This window comes from Chinchilla lanigera, unplaced genomic scaffold (genome assembly GCF_000276665.1).
Source record: "Chinchilla lanigera isolate Chin_1 unplaced genomic scaffold, ChiLan1.0 scaffold00018, whole genome shotgun sequence".
Classification (NCBI taxonomy): Eukaryota; Metazoa; Chordata; class Mammalia; order Rodentia; family Chinchillidae; genus Chinchilla; species Chinchilla lanigera.
Genome location: NW_004955419.1, coordinates 11,075,071 through 11,094,773, shown reverse-complemented (window position 1 = coordinate 11,094,773; position 19,703 = coordinate 11,075,071). Strand labels below are relative to the sequence as shown.

General features: G+C 42.8%; 1 protein-coding gene across 2 annotated transcripts in view; it reads right to left on the bottom strand.

The window, feature by feature from the left end:
• Astn2 (astrotactin 2) overlaps positions 1 to 19,703 on the bottom strand; it is a 901,354-nt gene that overhangs the window by 292,780 nt on the left and 588,871 nt on the right. The window lies entirely within an intron of this gene.

Sequence of the window (19,703 nt, the reverse complement as noted above, 5' to 3'; positions counted from 1 at the left end):
TAGCACTGTTCCTCACAGCTTATCAGCCATAAATTTATAAGATATACTCCTTTTCCTTTTAGAAATGAGTGTAAATCTGTCCCCAGGCATGGTGATTTGGAGACATTAGCACGCCTTCTGTTCACTCAGCCTCACAGGGCCTCTAAAGGCCAGCTGCAAATGGCCAGAATTTCTTCTCCAGGCAAGTATCACCCAGACTTGAGCAAACCAGCAAGAGAATAGGGTAGAGGGAGTGGTACGGGAAACATAGCCTGTGTTTATTTGAGAAAGTGGAGTCAGGTGGATCTAGATTTTTAGCCCAACTCTGACTATGACTGAGTATGTAAACTAGCTCAAGATCCTTCATTTCTCTGTTTTAGTTTCCTTACCTGTAAAGGTGGGTGTGGTGTATTGACAACTGGTGGTCAACTTATAACCCCCAGCTGAACGGAGTAAGTGTGGTGCTGGGTGTGGGAGGCCCACCTGAGGACTGTTGCCAGCAGCATGAAGCAGAACTGAAAAAGAAGTTAGGTTGTTGGGAGCTGAGAAAAGGCTGTTGGGAACTGAGAAAGGCTGCTGGGAGCTGAGGAAGGCTGTTGGGAGCTGGTAGAAGCTGTAAGGAGCTGTTGGTTCTGTTGGAGGAGCTTGTCATGCTGGCTTTCCTGATGAACTTGGCTGTTTTCATCCTCTGAGGAGCTTCGGACCTTGTTCGCAATGAGAATAGCTTCAGATCATTTTGGGGAGCTCTGGTCCTCACTCTGAGCATTGCTTCCTGGCCCTGGAGGGGAAGACAATGCGCTGCCGGTCCCCTGGAGAAGCTTGCTGCATTTGCTTTCCTGATGGGAACTCAGCTGTCTTCACCACTGGAGGAGCTCGGGACCTCACTGTTGCTGAGGATGGCTGTGGTACTTTTCAGGGGAGCTCTGGTTCTTACTTCGTGCATCGCTTCCTGGCTCTAGTGCAGATCCCTCAGCCTGCTAGCACAAATCCTTCATCTTGCTGGCAGACTTCCTAGATTCCATCACTGACCTTTTGGGCCTTCCCAGCGCAGATCCATGAAACTGATCTGCATGAGATATTGTTATGAGCTCTAGGCCTCCAGTTGGACTCATGCAGGACATTTCCATGGGATCCAGGCCCTCGGTTAGATTCCTTGGTCTTTAGTGTGTGGACAGATTTCCTACACTCTCTTGTGTATGATCCTTTGAGTAACTATTATAAATAATCTTATAAAATATCTGTCCTGTATTATATTGTTCCACCTTGCAATATCCTCTAAACCATAACAGTGGGCCCACCTGTCAGGTTGATGGAGAAAAGTGAACAGGATAGTAGAAGGAGAAAGAGCCTTTCCACTTTTTGCCCATTGTACACTCAGTAGGCTCCACTAATGTTCCCTTTTCTACCACAGGGAAAGAATTATAGTAAGCCTAGGGAGTAGTAGTTTCCTCAGATGGGGATGAGGAACCAAAACAACCGGATAACTAAAGCATCAGCTGGGTAGAAGAACTGCATAAGCCCAAAGGAAGGAAAACCAAAATGTAAATTTTACTGAAGATTCCTTGGGGACTGGATATTGGACTGGGCACATCACTGAGAAAATCTTTGAGTCTTTCCAGCATTCCCTTATATAAGACATCCTGTCTTTATTTCTTAGATAAGAAAGCTGAGGGGTGAGGTTATGTGACTGGGCCAGGTTATACGGCTAGTGAGGCAAAATCACGAAGCTCCTTCCAGATCCCTCTCTAGGCTGGGAGGACTGGTCTCAGCTGCTGGGTGTGTTCTTAGACCCCATGGCTGCTGCTTGGCTGCAGATAGCAAGGTCTTGTTCCCTGCCTGCCCATAACCAGCCTGAGAATAAAGGCCTAGAGATCTGGGCCCAACATAGGCCAATGCTAAAGGATCACTTCAGCCTGGAGCTCCCCAGGGGTGAGCAAAGAAGGTCTTTAAACTTTGAGGGAAGCTCACTTTCTTCCTACTTTCACATCTACCCTGACTCTTCTATAGCATTAATCCCAAAGCCACTTGCCAGGAAGCATCCTGCTTGTTCAAGTCAGATTCTGCACTCTTAAGCCCAGCTGGCTATGACAGTTACTACGTCTGAGAGCTAACATTTGCACCACATCTACTAAGTTCTCAATTTTAACACCTTTCTATGGATAACTTCATAACTAGCAAAAGATAGTCATGCATTTCTACAAATATTTTGTGGTTGGTCCTGTAATTGTCTTCTTGCCTTTTTGTGAGTGCTGACACCTGAGCATTTTATCTGCTTCGTTATTTTAATTGGAAGTTGAGGGTGCTATATTTTTTTTTTTTAAATAACAGTCAAATGCCCGCACCCATCTGATCCTCTACTCTTCCGAAAGGTCCTTACCAACCTACGTATCTGCCAGTGCCCACATAGTCAGCCCCACTCCTCCTAACTTCTGTCTTCCTTTTTTCCCCCTCATTTAATTCTGAATCAGCTCTCTCTGTCTTTGAGAGGCTCTGTGTGAAATGCTGATGCCTCTACAGCAGCCCCGCTAATGACAAATTTGAAGACTGAACCAGCAGGGGTCTGAATTAGGGTAATCCAGCCCAAGAGGGTTCCTCCTGAGTGGAGGCCAAGTTCTACCTGAGAGCATCCTCTGATGTGGCAGAGCAGCCTAATGAACCATTTTATTCACAGAAAGCACCATTCACCCTCTTTCCCTACATTTGTCCACCAGGCACCCTGCTGCTGAATTTCTAGATGGCTCCCAGCCTCTGAGTCCAGACCAGCCAAGGTCCTGAGGCTATCCAAAGCTCCCTCCCCACAAAACTGTTTGGAATAAATGAGGACCCTAGACAACACCAGCTGCCTCCCCTCTGGCTAGCTCAGGACCTTTGTTAAGTCAGAGACTGGGGAGTATAAGCTGGTTTGACCTTTTTTCAGGCTATGTGTATTGGGTAACCATGTGTAAATGTGCATACCTCTCACCCAAAAGGTTTTGCTTCCAGATTTACCCGTAACAGTCAGATATGCACAGCTGTATTTATAAAGATGCTCTCCACAACATAGTTATGGTACTGAAAAGCTGAAATAATCTAAATATCTATCAGTGGGGAATTGATTAAATGAATTAGAAGTCTAGATAATGAAATTCTGTGCAGGCATTAAAAACATACAGCTGATCTTTAAAAATTAGAGGAGGAAGATCTCTAGGGGATGCTGTTAAATGGAAAAAGACTAACATATGCTGTGCCGTGCGGTGCCTCTTTTATAAATTCTTTTATATGCAGTATAATATGTAGCGACAGCCAGAGATAGACATTTAGAAGTAAGTTTACTAAAACATGAAGGTGGTCACCAGGAGGTAAAACTTCAAGTGACTTTGAACCTCTTATTTTTTGAACTGTTGTTGGATTTTCTAGGGAAACATGTATTAACTACAGGTGGTAGTGGAGTGGTTAAAAGCTGTGTGATTTGGGCCAGATAACTTTCCTTTCAATCCAGTAGTCAAAAGGCAGCTAATGTTACCTGTTAGTTGAGGCCAGTACATGTTAAATAAAATATATCTAAGATGGTCAAACATAATCTACAATTTGGCTGGCCTCAATGAATGTCACTAGCAATAGCTGTCATAAAGATGCAAAGACAATGTGGGATCCTAAGCAAAGAGTCAAGACATATGACAAAGACATGATAATCCAACTGGACAAATGTCATTCCCTCTACTGTCGAGGTATACACTCATCCAAGCACACATACACATTCATGGACATATAAAGACAAGCCCAAACACACATGCACACTCACATAAACTTATTCATTCTTCTATACACATACATAAATACCATTCACACTCACCTACATAACCTCAAAGTTGTCCTCATATACCTTTAAACATACATAGTTAGTTACACATATGGAAATACACAAACACACTCCCATAAACTTAGCCACACGAGCCACGCACATCCACCCAACATAAACATACCTTCACACTCACACATGCTTAGGCAAATCCAGACATACACATCCGTACAAACTCACATACAAACACACACACACATGTACCTATAGATACACATAGTGGTGCACATGGCCAGGAGATGGAGACGAACAAGCCTGTGGAACTGATCTCAGAAGAAACCACACCTATCCCTGCCCATCAGCTCACTCAACCCCATGTCCGCTCTGCACAGGAACTGGCTGCTCTGTGATAGCTCCCACAGCTCATCTCCCTATGGAGAGAGGGAGAGGTGGTGGGGAGAGGAGAGGGTGATTGTTCCAGTTTAATTAAGCCTGACGCCCAGACAGAGGTGTGGAGGATGCACTGCAAGACACGTTCTGCTGAACTCGGGACCCTGTTCTCCAAGCTACACAGACCTGACAAAACATTTCAAAGCAGAGGAGAACATTAGGAACGGAGGGAGCTGACAGCTCCTAATAGCACAGTAACAAGGAGACACTAATAAAGCTTGTGCCTGTGAGCTGAGCAGCTCTGGAGACAAAAACGAGGCTTGGGATTTCAAAAGCACGTTGGCAGAGCATGGGCCTTGCTTGTGATGCCTTCTGTCCCCTGAGGTACCACAAGACAAGGACAGCAACTCCTGGGGAACTGTGTACAGAACCCTCTTCTGAAAGCTGGTGTCCCTGAATCCTCGAGAGCCCGCTCTAATTAACAGGGTGTAGCAGCACAGTGTATTCCTGTAAGTATCTATGGAAGGAAAAACATGGAGGGAGGGAGGGAAGAAGGGAGGAAGGGAAAAGGGAAAGAAGAAAGAATAGTACTAAGGCTAAAAGGAGGGAGGGAAGTCCTCCATCCCTTAACTGCACATCTACAATAAAAAGGAATTCATTGCCTACGTAAATTATCTACGCAGTTGTTGATGTTTCTAGTTCTCTTTTCAAGACAAGAAGTTATTAAACACTTACTTTGTGCCAACCCTTACGCATTGCAGATCAAAATCAAATAAAGGAAAGCAAAGAAAAACAAACAAAGATCCTGTCTGCAGGCACTTAGCGGTTTAGTAAAGGAGTCAGACAAGTAAAAAGACAATTAGAATATATTGTAAAAACTTTCTAGATCCAGTGTTTCCCCCTCTACGTTCCAGTGAAGTTCTTCCTTGAAAAAGAGCTTTCCCTACTTAGCCACACGAGCCACGCAGTAGCTTATGAGCCATGAGTAAGCCTCATCCTTACTCAGCCCTTTCCTATCAGTGTTCCCTCACCTGTGCCCCACACACCCCTCTTTACCACAGTCACAGATGACTTCCTGTCCACCAAACCCTCCAGTCTCCATCCTCCTCCTGGGTAACCTGGGAGTGGCATGCGACACAGATGACAGAACTGTCCCCCTGAAGCTTGTTCTGGAGATTTCATGACATCCACCTCTGGGGGTTTCCCCAACCTTCCTGGAACCCCTCCTTCAACCTCCTGGCTGGCAGGTTTTTTGGTTTGTTTGTTTTGGTCCTACCTTCAAATGATCTGCCTAGATTCTTTTTAACACCTGAGGCAATGACTATATTCTGAATGTTCATGTCCCCCTAAAACTTATATGTTGGAACTCTAGCCCTCAAAGTGACATGATGGTAACAAGAGATGAGGCTTTTGGGAGGTTATGAATCTTTTCATGAATGGGTTTAATGCCCTCATAAGAGATTCTTTTGTCTCTTTTCCCTTGTAAGGACACAGCTAGCAGGTGCCCTTCATGAGTCAGAAGCTGGGCTCACACCCTCCAGAACCTGCATTGATCTTGGATTTCCTGGGCCTCAGAACTGCAACAGATAATTCTGTTCTTCATAACTACCTAATGTATGACATTTTATGGGACTTAAAAATTTATATTTTAATGTCTATCAAATAAGTAAGTTTGAGATTCATCTGGGAGTTATATTTTTCTCATCATTAAAGTTATTCTGCATAATTGGATACCTTTATCTTTCTCTCTGAAGAAAGACTCAGGCTGGCTGTACAGATTTGGAATACCACATGCATGGAATGCTGTGGGAGGTTAAAGCCCTGAGGAGTATATAAGGGGAAAAGACAAGCACGCTGAGCTGAATGTCCCAAGTAGTCTGTAAGGTATCTGAAAAGTAAGTGAGGAAACCAAGAATGTGTTATGCACAGAAACCAGAGAAGCTGTCAAGACAGAGTGAACAATGATGCTAAAGAGAAGAGCTAGGACAGAGTGAAAAGTGTGTGTTGGATATAACCATGAACAGGTGCACTTTTGGCCTTGGGAGAGGCAGTATCTGTGGGTGATGGGTGTAGAAGCCAGACTGTGGTGGGTGGAGGAGAAAGTGGGAAGGGAGGAAGTGAGGACCATTTGCATAGATAGCTCTTTCTAGAAGGCTGGCTGTGAATGGAAGACATAAGGTAGTAGCTGGAGGCAACTGGAAGTTTGGTGGGATGAAGTGGAGAAATGAACATATTTATGGGCTGAGGGGAGAGACTGTGAGACAGGGAGATATGTACATGACAGAAGGGAGGAGGTGGATACTGATGACATTATGTCACATAATTGATTAAAGGATATGGGATAAGTATTAGTCAGTACAAGAAACACTTCTTCCCTACGGTAGAAGCGGTTGTAGGGATGGATATGTACATGGATACAAAATAAAAGATGTTTGAAACTTCTGCCCTTTCCTTCCTAATGGGCTTATGTGTTTTATTTTTCAACCTTAAAATGGGAGAAAAAAGAAGGATGAGGTTGTGTTGGGGATTTCAAGAAGGTGTTTGAAGTTTTTAAAAAGGCCACTATTCCTGCAGTGAGAGGAGACCAGCAAGAAGACTCCCTCCTAGTGCAGAAGATCAGGTGATACTGGAGACCAGGGGTATTGCACCAATCTGGGTTGTAGTGTGGATTATTCATATTGTATATGGGTATTCCTAGATTGGGAGAAAGATAGCTGATGTGTTGTCCGAAGCTGGGGGACCTATGCAAGGTTACTCCTTGCTTTTCTTCCCCCCAAAGCCTCCATTTTTATCATTAAACCTTGGAGTACACACCTGAAAAGTAAACAAAAAACTGGCAATAAACTCTTTCCTTCAACTGTATATTTTATAGAACAAGAGGTGGGACCTTTAGGAGGCTGTGAATCTTTTCAATGAATAGGATTAATGCCCTTGTAAGAGATTCTTTTGTGCCTTTTCTCCTGTAAGGACACAGCTAGCAGGTGCCCTTGTGAGTCAGAAATTGGGTTCTCACCCCACAGAATTTGCATTGATCTTGGATTTCCCCGGCTTCAGAATTGTAACACATAATTCTCTTGTCATAACTACCTAGTTTATGACATTTTATGGGACTTAAAAATTTATCTACATTTTAGTGTCTATCGAATAGGTAAGTTGGAGATTCAACTGGGAAGTATAGTTTCCTATCATACTTATGGTAACGACAGCTACGATTTACAGAACATTTGTTCTACACAAAGTGCCTTGCCTACAGTAAGTTAATTCCCAGGATAGAGCTGAAAAACTGTTAGTATTACTCCTTTTACCCTGAAGAACCCAAGTCTCAGAGAGATGATGCAACTTGCTCAAGGTTTCACGAGACTATCTGATTCCAAATCCCTGACTTTTTTGTCTAGTCACCACTTTTTACCAACTCTCATTTTCCTTCTGAACATTTTCTTCTTTTAGATAAACAACCTGTCTTTGATTACTTCCTTATGCCACCTCATCTTCAGTCCTCTCATTCTCTGGCTTTCCCCCTAGTTTTTTAGTTTCCTGTTCTGGAATACACATGCACTTACATGCCCTCTTTCAAGGTACTGGTAGTAATGAGTTCCCTATGGAAAAGCCAAGTCTCCTCGATAAAAATTTCTTGAGAAGGACTCTGTGGGAAGTTTTCCCCAAGGACACCGTCATACGCTTCAATCTAGTTTCTTCTTGGAGACAATTTGCCAATTAAGATGTCCTTCAAGAAGGCAAGAGTGGCATTACATAGAACTTCACCATCTTCCCAGCCCTCCCTCCAAAGTTTGACTCTCATGCTCCAGAAAAATCAAACCACTTGCAGGCTTATGTGCTTCTTTCCAATGGTTTTACTGTGTTTACCTCCTGGTGTCTCTGTCTGACATATCCTTTCCTTTGCCCTTTTTTAACAATCATTTACTCTTCAAGATTCAACTAAGGCATCACCTTTTAGAGGATACCTTTTCCAGGTATGCTCACCACATCAAGTGCCTTTGGGCTTCAAGCTTTTTGTGTCAGAACTAGCAAGGCACTGTGATCAGGAAAGTAGGTTGCTTTCCAGTCAGACCAAACAAGACCCAATACAGAGCACTTACTGAATGTATATCACTTGCTCTATTCATGTTTCTGTCTGCTCAGCTGCAGAATGGGTATAGTGAAGACTACTACATCATAGGGTTGCTTTAAAGAAATTAACTGATCAACATAAATCACATGACAGCACATAATCAATGGTAGTTATTCCTTGTCTTGGTTACTTTTCTCTTGTGGCTGGGACAAAATATCTGACGCCCAAAATTAAGGAAGGAAAGGTTTATTTCGCTTACAGTTTGTGGAGGTTTCAGTCCATAATCAGCAGATTACAAGGCAGAGTGGCACATGGGAGAGCTTCAGCTGATGGTGGCAGAACCCAGCCCAAGCAACAAGACACACACAAGGGAGGAAATGGCCAGAAGCACCCTCTTTCTCTCCCTTACATATGCAAACTATCCACTCCAGGGTGGGTGGAGCTCTCACACCCGTAATCAATCAAACTCTAAAAGCCTGCCCCATGGCAGCATGAGGCTTTGGGGGGACACGCAGACACAGACCATAACATTCCTGTAACACTTGTCAAAAGTTGTATGTTTTATTTATGCTTATATATTCCCTAAATAGTGTTTGATTGGTGGTTTCTCTTTTACCAGCTCACACAGAGTCGGGCACTGAGTAGCAATTTATGAATGAGTGGATGAATAGAAGTCATTACTGCAATGTGTACTGTCCTTGAGATCATATTATCTAAAATCACCTATTTTGTTTCCATTATTTTTAAAGCAAAGGTGAGAGGTAAGACATACTTTCTTCATTTGAAAGACAGATTTCTCCAAGAACTAAACGCAAGGTGGGGGGATTTATAATCAACTTCTAGACTCTGAGCAGGACCATGGACAGTGGTGGTGGTGGTGGGCATGCACATCTAAAATGTCATTTCACCCATGTAGAAATGGTCACAGCCCAGAAACCAGGCAGGGAAAAAAGTAGGCAGGTAAGGAAAAGTCATATGGAGAGTTGTGGGAGCTCTGCATCAGAGTTAGCATTCCACTGATATTGGTGCATACAACCTTTCTCAACTGGGTGTGGTAGCACACATCTGTAATCCAGACACTTGGGAAGAGGCAAAAAGATGGCTGAGAGTTCAAGGTCAGCCTGTGATACAGAGTGAGTTCAAAACCAGCCAGAGCTATATGTTCAGACCCTGTCTCAAAGGGGAAAAAACCAGAATAACAAACAAACAAAAATATTTTCATGGTAGTCCATGTGATAGCCCTGGGTCCATTCTGATTATTTGGCAGCTATGATATTATATTTATGAAATAGATGAAATATTTCATCTCTCTGAAACACCAGGATCCAAAGTTCCCATAAGGGCTGGGAAGCCCGATGAGCAACACAAGCAGAGGATCACACACTCAAGGACTACACATCAGGCGGTTGCAAGCTAACAGCTTAGAGGACAGATGTTATGGTTTGGTTCTGGATGTCCTCCCAAACCCTCATGCAGTCATGGGGCAAGCTTCTAGGGTTTATGATAGATTCATGGGTGTGAGTGCTACACCTGCCCTGGGGCAGATAGTTTGCATATGTAAGGGAGAGAAAGAGGCTGCCTCCCTTTTGCTCTTGCTGCTTTTTGCTATCTTCCATGACCATGAAGGTTGCCCTCTGCCATGTGCCACTCTCCCTTGGAGCCAGCCAAGTATGGACTGAAACCTCCACAAACTGTGAGCTAAATAAACCCTTCCTTTCTTCATTTTGGGCATTGGGATTTTTGTCTCAATAATGAGAAAAAAGTAACTAAGACACCAGGTAAAGAGAAAGGTAAATTCAGATCAGGGAAAGGCCAGCTAACCAGGTAGCCAGTGACTTAGACACATTTGCATGGTTATGGAAACCACTCCTTCAAATATTCCATCAGCCAGAGACTCATTATGGTTGGAAACGATCAGCCTCTTCTCCAGGACTGTCATCTCTCACAACCACTATTCCTCAGTCCTCTCCTCCATATGTCAGAGCCATGTGACTTGGAAGCAGTGTCGTCCTAGCTGCAGTTACTGGGACCTTGTTCCAGTCAAAGAAAACTTATGACTGTCTATGTCAGACTCAAGGGACTCAGCTTCAAGTTCACACTTGGTACTCATGTCTGTTAGGAGCACACCAAATAGCGTAGTCATAATTTCTCTACAGAAGTGTCGTACTTGCTTGCCTAAAGCTTATCTACAAGCAGGAGGAGAGAAGAAGCAGGGCAGGAGAAATAAGGAAATATAAGGTGAAGAAATTAGGTCAGCTTCTGGCTTTACTCTCTTCTATGGAACTGGTTCTAGTAACTGGATCTCCATCCTATTTTCCTGCATCCTTTCAGCCCCTTTTAATGCTTTCACTTTAGGGAGTAGAACTCTATCTATAAATGTTTGTCCACTATCTTGGATCTTTAACTTTTAGCACTTGATTTCGATGGGAAAGTCTTGGATTACAGCTCTGGGTGGAAATACTAGCACTGCCAAAGGGGGTCTGTATTGGACTTCAAAACCTGGTAACTTTTCCCTTCTTAGAAGTCTCTTCTCACAGAGTTTATATTCCTACCAAGCTCTTCCAAGGTGACTTCTATGGTGAAAGTGCTGTAGCTAAGTAGGGAGCTCAGAAGACAGGATCCAGAAAAAGTGAAAGCTTAATAACTGGAAAGGGAGGCAGAGCCATGCCTCCTTTTTGAGGTTGTAATTAATGACAAACTTTGAAGACTTGCAATAATCCCAGAACAGAGAAAGCAGGTGAAGAAGAGTGGAAAAAATAAACACGCTCCAAGTAGAGATCTCATGCTGAGCAATTTGAGATTACGCATACAGGGTTCTGCCTCAAGGTCATCTCAGCTGTTCTTTTCAGAGGAGCCTTCATTCCCATTTTTACAGATGAGAAAACTCAGACTCAGAGAGGTTAAGAATCTGGCTTAATAGCACCAGATATTGATGTGGAGATAGAGCATGGAATTGAATCAGCTTTGATTGTAAAGCCTTTCTTCCCTGCTACAGACCCAGATCTCTAGTCTAGACAGACTTAAGACAAAACACTTCGAAGGCATTCATTCTCTCCCTATTAGCTCTACATCTTAGAATATATATTTCCATATTTTAAGAAAGAGAGGTCACTGTCTCTTCTGCTTGTTTAGTTCCTTCCACTAGGAAGTGGAAGAATCATAAGATATCAAACTGTAATAATATTAGTAATTTGTTGCAGCACTATTTTACAAATTCTTTCCCTTTATTGTAGCAGAATCCCACATTTGCAATTCCCATGCATGAAACAAATTTTGCAGCACACTCTTTAGTCCTGCTTTGCCTCTCTGGGAGGGATGCCTGAGGCTCTTCTGAAGAACCCATCTTCCTTTATGAAACACAGTCTCATATACTCTGTCCCCTCATTATGAATGAGGAGGCTAGGGACTAAGATCAAGGAGGGGCTTGCCCAAGTCTGCCCCATGACCTTGAGGCAGAACACAGACAAGAATCTGTCTTTTGCTCCCTATTCTACACAGTGACCAACTTTTATACGTCAGGGGAAGGCAACGATGTTCTGGTTTGGTGCAGATTGGTTGTTAAGGAGTGTGTTGGAGACAGAAGCTACCTTCTGGTAAGAAATAATTAATAACAGCGACCAACATTTAATAGGCACCTCTGAAGTGCTAAACACAGTACTTAGAGCAGTGCTTGAAATATTCCATTTAATCCCCTCAGCAGTTTAGGATCTCATTAGGCAGTTAAGAAAGGTGAGTCTTAATTCTACAGCAATTGGTGGGCAAGATGTTCACCTATAACTTTGGTGGGATCTGATTCCGGGCATCTTGCTCTAGAGCCCCAGTTGTAACAAGTCTGCTATACTGTCTTCTTAGGAGCAGGAATAATCTCTTGAGGCTAGAGGCTTGTTTATATTTACCCACACATCCTTCCTTCCCCTCCTGCCAGTCTCCCAGCAAACGCTTTGTACGATCAGACATTTCATTTTCCTCACTGTGACCGCCAGTATGCAGGGTCTTGGGTATAAAAGCACACTCCCCTGGCCTCCCTGCAACACATGCGCACGCAGCAATATACACAGGCAGAGGCATGTGCTCATGCATAATGCATAACATGGCGGTCTCAAATCCTGCTAAATTGAGATTCAGCTCGCTGTTGGGTCTGGAGACACCTCAGTGCCTGCGTCATTAGCTGAGCTCTGAAAGCCATCATTACTGCAGCCACTGTGGCTGAGTCACTGAGACTGTGAACAGGTAATAGAATTGCAAGGACGCATAATAAAAGGGAATGGAATGCGGTTGGAAAGGAGGACTATCTGTTATCAGGTGCTCAAGGGTGATATGTAAACAAGGAGCTCCAGGCCCCTGGAGATGACAGTTCCACTGAGTCCCCCAGAGCAGGATAATAAACGGCCCAATTATAACCTCTACACTCTGAGGTGTGAAAGGAAAGGATGAAAAAAATCAATGAAATTAATTTAATGTGGGCCCATTCTTTATGTTTGTTTTGCTACAGCAGTTGTGTGAGATACCCCTATAGACCTACTCATCTTTCCTTCTTCCAGTGTTTTTCCCCACGAGAACAAAGAATGAAATAAAGGAGTCCGGGGAGCCAGGCCTTCAGGCATATTTGCTTCTGATAGCTCAAAGAAGGGAAACAGATCAAAGAGTCCCCAAGGCTGAAAGAGCCTTTCAAATCTCTCCTTTCATGACATCAGGCAAGACCTGGACCTCTACATACGATGCTGAGGCTGTGCTCTGCACAAGGGTACCTAACTGAATGGTGAGGATTGAGATCTGCCCCATCCTAATGGACGAATCTTGTATGGAGTTGCATCCACCACTATATGATTAATGGATATAATGAATCACACTGACCAAGCAGTCAGAGATCTGCATTCCACAGGATTCAAAATGGATGTGAGCTTTTTATACATCTCCTTTCTAGACATAGTTCTTTCTTGAAAAAAGGAGGGTGTTAGGTAAGACACAGGGCAAAGGTACCACAATTAATAGGGCACAGAATTCTCACTGGGCACAATGTTGACAGCATAATGTATTTGCCCTAACTACTGCGACAATCACTCCCTCCATACTCTTTTGCCCCCTGGCAAGTCAATACCCCAGTTCCCATCCAGCTGAAACAACCATGGATCTGTTTTTCATCATTCTACACTAGTTTCATCTTTCCTGGAATTTCATAGCAATGAAATCATACACTAAAAAAAAAAAAAAAAAAAAAAAAGCATTTTCCTTTTAGGAATCTCCCTTAAAGTTAACTTAGTTCCATTTCAGAGATGGAGAATTAAAACAAAGATGAAACATTATAAAGATGTGCCCATCTGACCCCAGTAATTAAACTTTGAATGAAAAAGTCAGGATTAAAATCCAAGCATGTCTAGGCTCAAAATTTATTTCTCCTAGCCCAAGTCCCCACCATACCTCTCCTCTTGAAGGCTATTTCCACATTTGTTTTGCTGTGATTCTGTGTATAAAGTGGCCTTGATTACTGGAGGGTTGGGTGAGTGCAACAGAGGAAAAGCTTGGCTATCCAACCCAAACAACTGGGACCATCACCTGATAGGAGTTAATGGGCTTATTCAGGAGAAAACAGGAGGTTGGGGAGTGGTGGTAGTAAAACTGACCAAATGCAGAACTGGTCTTCCAGGGAGGTTAATGAGAGGTGATGCTGAAAATCACTGTCCAGCCAGTCCGGTGTCAATATTTAGTAAAATAATTGGATGAATGTACCCAGTGAAAATCTGCAAGCATTCAGGAGATAATGGAATAGTGAGCAATAGGGAACACTGGAACTTCATGCAGAACAAATCATCCTGGATAACTTGATAGCTTTTCCTGACAAAATTACAGAATTAGCAGACGAAGGAGATTTACTAAAGGTTGTGGATCTAAGCTCCAGCACAATAGGAAATAGCGTTATGTGTGATGCCCAACGTGCTAAGTTATTTCAAATTGCCTCTGATTCAAGCTGTGCCTTGTGGATTAGTGTTACTGAATCTGGTTGAAGAATAAAGCTGGTGGGTGCTGATACATGGTACTGCTCCAAAGGTCAGTGCCACAGACTTTCTTGGTTCCCTCTGTGGTCAGACTGGGGGTGCCAGGGGTTCTTTGGGATTCCAGGTAAGAAATATAGACATATGTAAAGCAGAAGATCCTGGAGTAGGGGAAGGCATATTTCATAGGTAAGTTGATGATCACAACCTTCCCCAGGGCAAGTGTCATCATCTCATCCCCTTCATCAGCATCACCTGTCCTCATAATTCTGCTTGTAAGGAAGGGGATGGTCAGAGTGGGGGAGGCTTTCCACAGGGCTTCCTACACTTGGTAAGTTAGAACCCAGCTGTTTCTGATTCTAATGGCTGGTGAAGATTTTGCCAAGCTCAGTCGTTCTCCAGTTTTAGTCTGCAATAGAATCACTGGGGATAGAATTGGGATGGAAGGGATAGTTGCTGAAGTACAGATCACCAGGTCCCACTCACAGAGTTTCTGGCTTAGAAGGCTGGGAGTGGGGCCCGGAAGTTTGCATTTCTACCCAGTTCCCAGGAGATTCTAGTTTTACTAATCCAGAGATCTCGCTCTGAGAACTACAGCTCTATTCCAGTTCTACACAGATATTAATTTGCACAGTCCTCACCTGCAGATCTCATTAAAATGCAGGTTTTGATTTAATTGACTTTCTGGCGAATGGGGGATATTTTATTTTAACTGAGCTCCCAGATGACCTTCACGCAGTGCTAGGCATCCATATAACAAATAGCAATCTTCGGGGCCATCATATTTGGGAATGAAAGACCTAGAAAGATGGCACTACAGTTCAGAAATTTACTCTGGAATCTAAAAAGAGAGAAAGAGATTTTAAGACAAAGAGAAATGTGAGCTGTAGAAAGAAAATAATTTAGCAGATCTGAATACAAAGTTTGGCTTTGTCTTTCTCTCATTAGCACTGTCACTGGGCAGATTTCTTTACCTTCTTTAGTTCTCATTGTGATTAATTTTTGAGGGTTGGTTTTTAAAAGATTCATAAAGACATACTTGAAAACCACTGTTGAAAATGGGTTCCATATTGCTTTTCATTTTTCTTTTCCTCTTCCTTTTCTCTTCCCTTCATTCATTACCCCTCCTCCCCTCCCTCCCTCCCTTATTTCTTCCTTCTCTTCCTCCCTTCCTTCTATATTTTCTTCCTTCCCCAGGGCCTAGGCACGAAGCTACATCCCCAGTCCTTTTCTTTTTTTAAAATTTTGAGACAGATCTTTCTAAGTTGCCAAGTTGCTCAGGCTTAGCTCAAATCTGTAATTTTTCTGCCTCAGCCTTCCAGAGTGCTGGTACATAGCATTTCTTGTACAGAGAGCCAAGGATAAACCCACTCTCAGGGTGCAATGTTAACTCCTCTCTCTGCCTCCTGATGAGAAGCTATATGTCAAAGCAGAACCCAATACAACCTCCTTGTCAAGATTTTACCTGACTCAACACTCATTTTTAGTAATTTTATTAATTCAGAATTCTAAAATTGCTATATCAAATTGAAAACTAGTATATATCCTTCTGCATTAAATAGACTACTGTATATATACAATTTATTGGCACCCGTCTGAGTCCTTTAGGAGAACAGAAAGGACCTCAGTCTAAACTACTGATAGAATATGTACTGATAGATATAAGTGGAAGGGAGGAAGGCTGCTGCCCAACCTGCTCTTGAGGCACTTGGAAACTCAAGAGAGAAATCAAAAAGGGATTTCTGAATCTTGTTAGGTACAGTCTGAGTTAAGTGGCTAATTATAGTTGTGATTATTATTGTACACTAGGAAACCAATTACACTCAAAAATTGGTATTTTAGGACTATAATTAATAAAACTGTAGAGCTCTACCTCAAATAACCTCCCAACCTCAGTTAATTCCTATTCTTCTTTCCCCAAATCTCTGTGTGCCCTCCTGTGTAGTGTAATGTGTCCCTCCAGACCATGTATTAGAAATGTAAACCCCAATGTAACAGTACTGGGAGGCAGATGCTTCAAAGAGGCAATTAAGTCACAAAGGCTTTGCCCTCCTGAGTGGATTAATACCACTACAAAAGGGCTTCATTGGGGAAGTTTGGTCCCTCTTTTCTCTCTTTGGCCCTTTTGCCATGTGAGGACAAAGCCTTCTTCCCTTTGAAAACATTCAAAAACAAGATGGTATCTGGGAGAGTGCGACCAGGTGCTACACTAGACACTGCATAGCTGGCACTTTGACCTTGACTTGTCACAGCCTCTAGAACTGTAATGAACAGTTATCTAATCTTAATAAATTATCCAGGCACAGGTCTTCTGTTAGGGCATCACAAAACTGTACCTCTTCACCTACATTTTGAAGTGTTTGGAACATTCCCTGATGTTTCACCCACGCCTTCCCCAACCCCAGAAGCTGGCACAACAGTAAATTCTAAGTATTGATTTATTCCTTAATATTCCCCAAATCCCAACAGAGTCAGCACTAGAATTGCTGAAGTCTTTCGTCAATTTTTCCAGAGCAATAATCTAAAGATCCCCATGGCTGTTTCCCCAAAGCTATCTCATTTTTGACTCTCCATGTCCAAAATCATGTCCAAAAATCTTTCCATGTCCAACTGGGTCAATGATTAACTAATCCATTCATGAGCATGAGCAGGCATATCTATCATCACTTTTACCCATTCTTTCCCCCTAGTTGTCTTCATTTCTTCTGTCCCTGCCATAGTTTATTTTGTTTTCTTTACCTCTGTAAAAGCAGGACTCAGCTTGGGTCCTGCCAGACAGTAGTTGATAAATTAATACATGTGGAATGAATGTCAAGTACTCTAAAATGGACTTACATATTATCCAGAGTTGCATTTCACAAATAAAGGGAGGAATAGAGCATCTTAGCAGAACTTTCTACCAAGTAGCTCATAGAACCAACTGGATTCTGGAAGACAGATGACCCAGAGCAAGTGACTATGATAACCAAAACAAATAAGCTAAGACAACACTGATAAGGAAAATATCGACCTAAACACAGGAGAAAATTGAGTTCAAACATAAGCAGAGAATGCGATCAAAGTTGAGGTTGTGAGTAGGCATGCGGGATTGTCTTAGAGTAGACTGGAAATTGGCCATGTCAAACTTTGACCTCGGAGACAAATGTCACATGTCTACATCTTTTGGGTGTTTACACAGTTTTCTGGTAATTTGTGTGAGCCCGGGAGCCCTGACAGAGAAAATAATCTTACAGGTGTGTAAGAAATGAAAATTTTAGCTTCAGTGAGGTGAGTTTTATTACAAGGGTTGTTAGTCTGTTGTGCAAAAAGCTAATTTAAAACTCATTGGGGCTCTCAAAAATGTTAAGCTTTTTTAAGAATTACATTCCTTCGGATTCTTCCCTGGGTTTCTTTCTGTTATATGAGCAAATGAGCTATGAAAGATGTTTAGGAAGTGATGGCTTTCAGTTTATTTGTCCTTTAAGTCTGGGGCCAGATACCTGCGGCTCATGTCCCAGGTACTGATGAAAGAAAACTAAAAGGACTCTGCAGGTGGTGAATTGTAGCAGGTGCTTTGACATGTATTATTTTATATCACAATAAAGAGGATTGCTGGAGGATCAGAAGCCTCAAGTAGCTTGCACAAGGTTACACAGCTAGTTAGCTGTAGTGTCAGCATCCAAAAGTTTATCTTCAAAGTTTATATTCTTTCCAGGGCTCCCTGCTGCCCCCTGCAATGGGTCTTTTTGTTAGAGAAGTGATTTCTCATGACAGGTTGGCAATCTAGGATTTGGGACAGGGACAAAGTAAGGGAGCAAGAGGAGAATGGGAGAGGAGAGAGAATCATTCCATGCCAGTTTCAGACTCAAAGATCACTCCCCAGCTGTCAGCTAAGCCCACAGTCACGGTGGAGTTTTATTAAGGAGCAAGAGTCGTAGAGGAGTGAAGTGACAGATTTAAAATTAACTTGCCAAACTCCCCATCAATATTATGACAGTCCCCAAGTACCAGTTCAGCGACCCAGTGCACCAACTTGACAATATTAACATAACTTTGTCGGAGCAAAGGCTTCCTCTCTGTGTTTTCAAGAGAAGCTAATTTTGGGGAGACAGGCATTCTTCTCTCTGCTTCTTTCAGCTGCTCTGTGACAGGTCCCTTTGGGCCAACCTGAGAGTGCATGTTTCATAAACTTCCATTATCCTTCCACTTCCTGGGGATTGCCACACGTGGGGGACATTCAGTCAGTCATAGAGGTGGTTCTCTTCCTTAGGAATCTGCTGAGTGAATGAAGGCATGCTTACCACTTTACTGGCCTGGGGTCCATCTCAGTTTTTTTAAAATTTGGGAATGAGGCTCATGATGTCCAACCCGCTCAAAATTAGCATTTGGGGCTCTGCCTGTACCCATTCTCACCTGCTTATTAATCAGCACCTTTCTTTCTCTCCGCCTAACAATTTGCTACCCTTCACCGCTCAGCTTAGATATTGACTGATTCTTAGGGAGCACCTACCTGGAGTCTCAAATCCCAAGCTGATTTGCTTCCAGAGCACTCTGATTTCAATACATCATACTGCATGGGTAACTTTATTGAATTTCACAGAATATATTTCTTTCTTTATTCAGTTTATGAGCATAGTACTGAGAGTGGCTATATAATTTGTCATCTAATCTGGGCTACATTTGTCTGGGATAAATTCTAAACTGAAAAAGATTCTAGGACAAAAGTCATAAATTAAAACTATCCTAGTTAAACTGGGATGCATGTTCACTCTACAAGTAGGTGCATGTACTCCAACTGTTAAGTTCTCCTTTTGTGTCTCCATCACCTTGTCCAAAGGTTAAAACAGTGCAGGATGTTGAATGAATGAATGAACGTTCCTTTTTCTTGTAACAAGTTCTCCAAGGAAACTGAAAAAAAAAAACTTTTTAGCTGCACTATTTTCCTTTCCCTTCCCTCCCTTCCATCTTCACTCCCTCCCTTCTTTTTGTCCTTCCTTCCACCTCCCATTTTTTTCCGCCTTCCAGCTGTTAATCAACTTCTCTGCATCAGGCTCTGTTATTTATCATTTGTTCATTCATTCAGTGAGCCCAGAACTTTTGTGTGTGTGAAGTTTTTTGAAACAGAGTTTCCCTAGTCCTGGCTGGCCTTGAATTCATTACGTAGCCCATGATGGCCTCAAATGTGCAGCAATCCTCCTGCCTCAGCCTCCAGAGTACTGGGATTATACCACCACACACACACTACCACATCCAGCTGATCCCAAAACGTTTTCTTGTGCTAGGCGCTGGGCTATATCCTCAGCTCAGACCTCTGTTTGTCACTGATTATTTAAAAAAGCATGATTTCTGCCCCGAGGGCAAAAAAGGAAGAAATTTCTAGCACATGCTGAACATCCTCTATGTGTCAGTAGATTTAAAGACTGCAATCATTTAGCCAACTGCCCTGATGAAACCATTACAAAAGAGGATAGTGCAATTTAGAAGAGTCAGGAGGCTTGACTAAGGCCGTACAGCTAAC